Below are 8,405 nucleotides of genomic sequence, written 5' to 3'. Positions count from 1 at the left end.
CCAGGGGCTTTATGGGGAGCACTGCTCCTCTGGGAATGGGGTGTCAGGCCGCAAAATAATGATGCAGCAGGGGGAGGAAGCAGCATCCCCCTCCTCCAAGGCTTGCCTGGCCCCAGGTCTCGGCAAGCAGCACCCGACCAGCCCCAAAGCCACATCACGGAGCAATTTGGCTCTTTCTCCTGTGGTTTCCATGCAGGGCTTCTGCAGCATGGGGTGGGGAGCCCTGCACGCAAGTACCCGTGTGCAGATAGTCCCTGCATGCAGTGAAAAGTGTCCTAAACAAACAGTGCAAGCTCTCCAAATCCACTCCAACATCGTTTTGGGGAGGGAACAGAGGAAGGCTGGATGCGGGTAGCCCTGCCCTCACACCCAATAAAACGTAGCTGTGTCTGGTTTGTATCTAAAGGGGAAAAGAGAGAGAGGAAAAAAAGCCTCTCCGAAATTAGATTCCTTACATGACAGTGTGCTGACATGCTCTGGAGTGATTTTGGCAAGAAATGGTAAAGCTAAGCAGGAGCTGGGGTGTGCAGGATTACGCAGGCACCCGGGGAGGCTGCAGGGCTGCTGTGCTCCCCAGCCCCACACCCTAAAACTGCCGCCTGTCTCAGTGCTGACCTCACCAGGGCACTGCCCTGCTGAAAAGCAAAATCTCTGTAATGCAGGTTCTTGGGTTGGGTTTTTTTCCCCCTCTTTCTCTCACCATCATCCCTCCATCCCTGGCTAAGCCATCAGCGAGGCAGTGTCCAGCAGCCTGGAGGTCTGTAGATTTGGCACACGCTGGCAGTGCAGGTGTGTGTCCCTGGCTGGTGACAGATCGAGTAGGCAGGTGGGATCAGTAACTTTGCCTCTATCTGTGGGGGAAAGGGAGCGAGGGAGCAGGGAAACATCAGGCTCCCCTGCAGAAAGCCTCCCTCTAACCCCATCACCCCTGGGCTCTGGGGAACCCCTTGGGTTTGCCCCCGGACAGCACACGGGGAGGGAGCAGGCAGTGCATCACATCCCAGCACGCCTGGGCAAGCAAGCACACACAAAACCTGAATTCCCAGGGAGCAGCTGCCTGCCCATTGCTCTCCGGGGATGTCCCTCTGGAGTCACCCCTGTGGTTTAGGGCATCAGTTCCCGGCCCACACCCCCTCAAGCTGTTTTGCATCACCCGCCTGGTACCTGCACGCCGGGGGAGCGTGTTTCAGCACGCAGCTTGTTTACGAGCTGTTGGCTTTGGCTGTGGGCTCTCTCCTGTGTGATAGCCATGGGGCCAGATCCCGGTGGGATGGGGCCAGGGGCCGCGGGCGCTGCTCCCACCAACACGTGGGGAGCCAGGGGGATTCACAGGCACTTTTTCAAGCATCTGGCTGTTGAATATTTATGAAGTAGGAGAGCAAACCAAACGCAGGGAATCACAGGAAACTGAACCTGATACTTGCAGTTGCTAAAAGAGTCGGGAACTGGTTTCTTCCCGCCGGCTGCGGGGCAGGAGCAGTGTGTCCCCCAGGACAGCAGGGCAGGAGGCAGCAGAAAAACCCATCAGCCAGCTCCATCCCCACAGGGCCAAGCCGGGCTGGTGTAATCTGGAGCGGCTGCACAGCAGCGACCCTGATTTATGTCCCCACTGCTGCTCCAGCCCCTAAATATTCATCTCCTTCAGCAGAATCCTGCTCCTAAGGTCTTTCTGGAAAATTCAGTGCTGTCCCTGCATGAGTCTGGTGCAAAGAAATAGCTGTTGCTCCCCTGCCTGCAGACAGCTGGGGCTTGGGGAGAGCTGCAGCCACTGCTGCTAGGGATGTAGGTAAACCCCTGCCATCATGATCCAGGCAGGAGAGGAGGAAACCTCCAAGCAACTGCCCCCAAATGGGCTCGGTGTTTCAGAAATGTGCTGCAGCCCCACCTGCCTTGCCAGCAGCATCGGCACAGGCAGCACAGGAGGCCGGGGCTCGTGCAGCTGGGGTTTATTTCTTCAATCTCTCTGCACTTATTTATTTTGTTTTATTTTAATTATTTTTAATAGCTTCTCTGAGCGCTCCCTGGGGCCTATTTTCTTATTTAGGGACTCAAGGAGAGCTGGAGCAGAAGGGAAATATTATCAGCCAAGCTGGAATTTCTACCACATGCAGGAGTTTCATGGCAGGTCCTCCCCCATGCCCGTCACCACCCTCCACCCACACTCATACACTGCCAAAGCCAAGAAAAGGGTTTCCTCCGATCACTCAGCCCTGGGGAGCACAGCAGCCCATCCTTTCCCTGGCCTGGCCACTACCTCTGCATGACCACCAAAGCTTTGCCAGTCACTTGCCCATGTTCCTGCTCTCGGGCCATCAAAAGGACACCAGTAAGGACCTGCCCACCCATTGCAGGAGGCAGTGCAAGGGGCAGTGCTGACTTTATTCTTTTCTACAACAGAGAGAAGACCTCAAGCTCAAATATCCCATATTTACTGGTGCTGTGGTGTCCTCCAGGTTTCTCCATGCTGGTGATTTCAGATCCATTCTGGTAATGCCCTGCTATCCTCAAAGCTGACAAGCCTCACCCCTCAGTGATACAGCATCACTGTTGTCTTCGGACGTGGAGTCCACGCTAAACCATCACTGTCCCCCAAGGTAATGGCCCACCTCCCCTTCTTGCCAAGCGGGGCTTTCCAAAAGGCTTTCAGAGTCACTTAGAGATGTGTTAGAAAATCTCACCCTTGAGGATTTCATTACTGAAAAGTGCTGTAGGAGCAGGAAATATCTATTAATGCTCCTTGTCTCTGGCAGTGTGGAGGATGGAGAGAAGCCTGGAGCTGCTCGTCAGTGGTACCCCTGGCCCCAGCAGGGCTAGCCGGGACGCTGCATCTCAGCAGCTGCTGCTCCCACGGTTTCAGTGGATAGAGCACAAACCCCAACATCACCTCTTGGTGTACTTTCTGGCTCCAAAGCCTCGGGATTTCCAGCCCATCAGGGGAGCGGTTTGCTGGGACAAGTTTCCAACAGCGCCCATGAGCCTGCCCAGCTGCTGATCCTGGGGAACATGGTGGGGAAAACAGAGAAATCTTTCCTGCACCGGGGGTATGGCTTTGGACTGCTTGCACCATCCCCGAAGGAGACAATACCAAGAGTTTTGTGTGGCTCATCGTACCAAACATATGGGAAACATCTTCAGGCCTGGGGGATGGGATACATCCCCGGGCAGCTGCCAGGGGCTGCCTGTGGCAGGGGCTTCCCCAGGGCCCAGGGGTGGCTGAGCTGGAGCTGCTGCTTTTGGGGTGAGCAGCTTGCAGCAGCTTTCCTCCTGCGGACTTGCAGAGGCAGGACTTGCCATTCCCTTTCCCCCTGCTATCTATCTAAACAAGCTGTCAAGTGTTCAGCAGCCACCTCTGCATGGGGCCAGTCCCACGCGGGCCACGTGAAAGAATGAGTCCCCTCTTCCTGGGGGCCAGGTGAGTCAGGGCCACCCTGTCCCCCAGCCCCACAGATGGAAATGCCTCCAGAGCCACCTGCAGAGATGAGCCCTGGACAACCGGGAGCAGTTTGCAGACACAGCACCCTGGACTGAGGCAGTGGGGGGACCTGTGCCACCCCATGTAGCATCCCCCATGGTTAGGGCATCCTATCCCTCTCTCCAGCACTCCTTGGGGACCTCCAAAAGGCAGGGCTCCCATATCACCTGAGGGTGATACCATGCTGGTCATACTGAGGAGCTCTCCATATCTACATGCACTCCTCCATCCCCCCAAATCCTGTGCCCCCCCCACCTCCAAGGCAAAGCCTGGCTGTACTGGGGTCCCCAAGCCACTCCCCATGGGATCTGGGGCTTGCACAGCACCCCCGAGGCTGCAACAGAGCAGGAGGTGAGGAGGAGGCTCTGCCAGCTCCTTGGGACAGCTCATCCCCTTCCAGCACAGCTCAAAGCCACAGTGATGTTAAGGGGGTAAAACACCCTGGTCCAAGTGGCTGTCGTGCTGCCAGCGGGGCTGAGCATAGACAAAGGCTGGAAAAATGCAGGGGAAAACCTGGGGGACATCTCCCAGGCAGGCAGGGTCCCCCACTGCTCCCTCCCAGCCACCTCCACCCACCCAGCGCCTCCGGACGGGTCGGGACACGTTTCCCTTTTGATCACTTCAGACCCCCAAGTAGGTGGGCTTTACTGCCAGCTCCTTCATCTGGGATTTTATGAGCCCTCTGCCCCAGTGGGGTCTGCAGGGGGAGGGAAGCTGCCAGGAAAATGCCTTGGCATGCCGGAGCCAAGGGGAGCCAGGAAAAGCAGCGGGTGGAGCAGCAGCATTTCACCTGTCTGCCTCATCCCATCTCTCATGCAATGGAGAGAGAGGTGTACGACCCCGCTGGGTGTCCTGGCCAGGTCCTTCCCTTTCCCCATGGCCTCCGCTCCCACTCCCACCTCCTCCACTCCATCTCCCTCTCAGCAGCAGAGGAAATCTGGCTGAGGAGCCCAGATCTGACATCATCCCGCAAAAACAGGAGAGTTTCAACATGTATGATGGGAATGGTGCAAACACAACCCATCTGTTGGAGCCTTTCAATGAGTTCCCATCCTGCTCCTAGCTCCTCATCCATCCTCCTGCCCAGGGCTGGGCAGTACTGGGGTGCAGGTCGCATAGCTGGGGTGGCACAGAGCGGGCAGGGTCAGTGAATCACCTTGCTAATGGGAGATGATACTGCAGCAGCTCATGTGGGGGCCATGCCCTGGGGATGCTGGAGACACTGCCAGCCCCAGCCTCTGCCAGTGTAGGGACTGGGCTAACTGGGAGAGCCCCACAGTGGGCAGTGCTCCCGGGGACAGGGTGCCCAGGGAGCCCGCGGGTATGACACCCAAGGGGAAGGGTAGGGTTCAGGTCCTTCATCCCCTGCTGTTGGGGGGGCCAGCGGGGCACAAAGTGGGATGGGGAGGAGAGGATGAGCAGCACTGCAGAAAAATATGTATCAACAATTTAATAAGACTCAAAAAAAATCCCAAAAAGTCTCCCAGCTGGGATTCATCAGGAAGAGCTTTCCGGGAGTAATAATAAGGAAAGCAGACCCCGGCCAGCGCAGTAATACCTTCATGCTGGCTGGGGTGAGGTGTGCTCCTGGGAAAGCAGGTTGAGCAGCCGAGCTCCTGCAGAGTGGGGACCAGTGGTGCCTCTCCAGTGAGGCAGGATCTGCCAGGGCAGGGAGCACCCTGAAGAAGGGGCTGCCTTGAAAAGCCATTTGCAGGCAGCTGGAGCATGGGCTGTAGCCCTGCGGGCAGCCCCTCTGGTCAGAGCCGCCCCAGCAGGGCTGGGGGCTGGGGAACGGGCTCCCGTTCCTTCCTGGGATTGGTGGTATTAGGCCTAAAAAGGGAATTGTTGGAGTCTTTACCAAAGAAGGAAGGCCAGCTGCGCAGCTGGCAGACAGATCTGGGGGGAGGGATGCACAGCCCACAGGTTTGGGGGCTCACTCCCCCCTCCTTGTCCTGGGCTCTCCTTGAATGCACAGGGGTCAGATCCAGCCCAGAGGTGCTGTGGAGGCTGGTGCTGTGCACTGCCCTCCTCAGGGCCACTTCAGGGACTGAGCTGCCCAGATCCTGTGCAGAGGGTGCAGGGAGGCAGCGGAGGACAAGACCTGCAGTCCCCTCTGTAAATTTATCGCATTCCTTCCCTGCCTGCACCTGCACCTGCATATGTTTAAGCAAAGCTCCCATGGGGGAGAAGAAGGAACCATACACCAGCTTCCTGCTCCTCCCAGGGCCTTTCTCCATCCTTCATCCTCACCTTCCACTCTTCACCATCCATCTTCCACCCTCCATCATCCACACTCCATCCTCCATCCTCCACCCTCCTCCAAGCCCTGTGGCACCAGGCGGGGCAGCAGAGGAGAGCTCTGCCCCGGGGCGTGCAGAGACCGTCCACTGCCCTGCACCCCATGGAGGGGTCCTAGTCCCTCTCCCCAAGCTGGCAGATTTATTTCACACTTCCTCATCCTTCTGTCCTTGTCACCATCACCAACCAATTGAAGCTCACATAGAGATAGGCAAAACATCCTGGGCTGGAGAGCCATGCCACAAGGCCAAGTCCTGCCCTGAACATCGAGTGCTGCTGCTGTGCAAAGGTCCCAGCAAGGACCAGCCAGAGGCTCTGCCTGGGGCGAGGGCTCCTGAGTTATTTTATAATGAGGGGTTGCAGCTCTTGATGGGCTACAGGTCAAATGCACGGTTATTAGAACTTAGTAAATGTGGTTTTAACAACCATCTGGCACTTCTTTTATATGCAATAACCATCCCATTACATTGAAATAAAATCCACATTTAAGGCACTTAATTGCACAAGTGGCCTTTAGTTTTTTCTCTCTCATCTCATAAAAAAAGCCTTCCCATTTCCATCTGTCACAGCAGAAGATCCTGGCTGCGGGACTCCAGCCTCCTCTTGAGGCTGGGCTGGTGCACGTGGGATGTTTCAGCCCTGGCTGGCTCCAGTACCTTCCCCGGGGTGGTGGTGTGGTCAACCACCCTGCAGCCTCTCGGAGGTGTCCGCCCAGCATCCCTGGGGATGGCGTAGTCACCTCCTGATATGGACTAGGCAGGGCTAGAGCAAGGTCAGAGACTCATCTGATAGATTGAACAGAAGAGAAATGCCATCTCGCAAGGGATTTTGAGATCATTTTAGTTTGGCTTTGCTCCAGTTCTGGGCAAACAATTTTCCCCTCAGACCAGTTTCTCTCCAGAAAGGGCAACAGTATGGGAAATGCCACAAATATGCCATAAATGCCATTGCAGCTGGTTGAAATGTGTCATTTGGTTACTGTAAAAAGTAAGGTGATGTAAACCCAACTTGGCAAAACAAAAGCTCTTTCTGGGACAGAATATCAAAATCAGACACTCCGATGCAGAACATTTCTTTCCTTCCCCCATGAAAGCTACAGCGGCAGGATTTTGCAATGCACTTCAAGAGGAATCACAGAATCATCTAGGTTGGAAAAGACCTTGAAGATCACCTAGTCCAACCATTAACCTCACACTGACCGTTCTCAACTACACCATATCCCTGAGCGCTGTGTCAGCCGGACTCTTAAACCCCTCCAGGGATGGGGACTCCACCACTGCCCTGGGCAGCCCATTCCAAGGCCTAACAACCCTACATCTCCCAAGGGAAAATGGGAGACAAGTAACCCCATGCAAGGGGGTATCCTCAGCATGGGAGATGCTTACAGCACAGGTGGGTGCCTGTATCCTCATGCTGTCATGACCATCCATGACAGATGGGTGCCTGTATCCTCATGCAGGTACCCATCCATGCTGTGAGCATCTCCTGCATTGAAGCAGGCAAATATGTTCAGGCTCAATAATTAGAGGATTTAGGCGAGATTTGAAACAGAGCTGATAGGCAGCACGTCTTGGCTGGGCTTTATAAACCACAGCAAAGCTGTTCCAACCACATCTTGATGTCACCCAAAGAGGAGCCAACATCACATCACAACTCTAATGCAGAGGGAGAAGCAAGGGCAGCTCGGCAGAGCAGGAAGAAGGCTGCCTTCTTGGTGGTGGCTTTCCACATTAAGTAGCTCCGCGGCTCCTTGCCTTCCCCCAGCAAGGCCAAGAGCCTTGTCCACGTTAGACCAAATGCCCCAAAACCCCGCGAGAGCAGAGGCAGAGGGGCGGCAGGATGGGTGTATAAAGGCGAGCTGCACTGGCTCCAGGGGATCTATCCCAGAAAGCAAAAAGCACAAGTTCCCAGTGCCCTCTGCAGGAGGAAGCACAGCCCTTTTCCCAAAATTTTGGGGCCTTCCAGGAGGGGAGTGAGCAGCGGGACGGGCGTCTGTCACACACGGCTTGCTCTGTCCCCCGTGGGAAAGCCCCGTGACAGGGACCCAGAGGCCCACCTGCCCATCCACAGGGACGCAGGGGGAAGAAGCCATTTTGCACGTTGATGTGCGTGTTGCTTTGCTGCAGGAGCTTGGGGTCCCCCATAGCGTGGCTGTAGCCATTCCTAGGCATCACCTGAAATAATCAACACGGGGCAAATAGATGGTGGTATTTATTTGCGGGGGAAATCCAGCTTGGTTAAATGAGACGTTTGGTTTTTTGCATATCAGAGGTGGGGCTTAACCTTACACTTGCTTTTTTGTCTCTTCTTTTATTTGGTACTTAGGGAAAAACAAGGGGGAAAAAATGGAGAGATGGAAAATAAGGCTCCTTTAAAGCAGGGATTGCTGAAATGATCCCTTAAACCTCATGTGCCTCCATGGAGGAATCTCAGTGAGCAGCGCTGCACAGATTCACTTGTCCACTTGCAGACACCCTTCCTGAAGCCTCACTGCTGCCCCAGGGAGCTCCCTCCCTCACCACAAACCCCGCGCCAGGAATGAGGGCCTCGCTCCTGGGCTCTTGCTGGTGAAGCTCATGACAAATGCCCACCCCAGGCTGTCGGAAGTCATCCACCCCCTGGAGCAGTGTGCAGC

This window comes from Strix uralensis, chromosome 18 (genome assembly GCF_047716275.1).
Source record: "Strix uralensis isolate ZFMK-TIS-50842 chromosome 18, bStrUra1, whole genome shotgun sequence".
NCBI lineage: Eukaryota > Metazoa > Chordata > Aves > Strigiformes > Strigidae > Strix > Strix uralensis.
Note: the sequence above shows the minus strand (reverse complement) of the source record.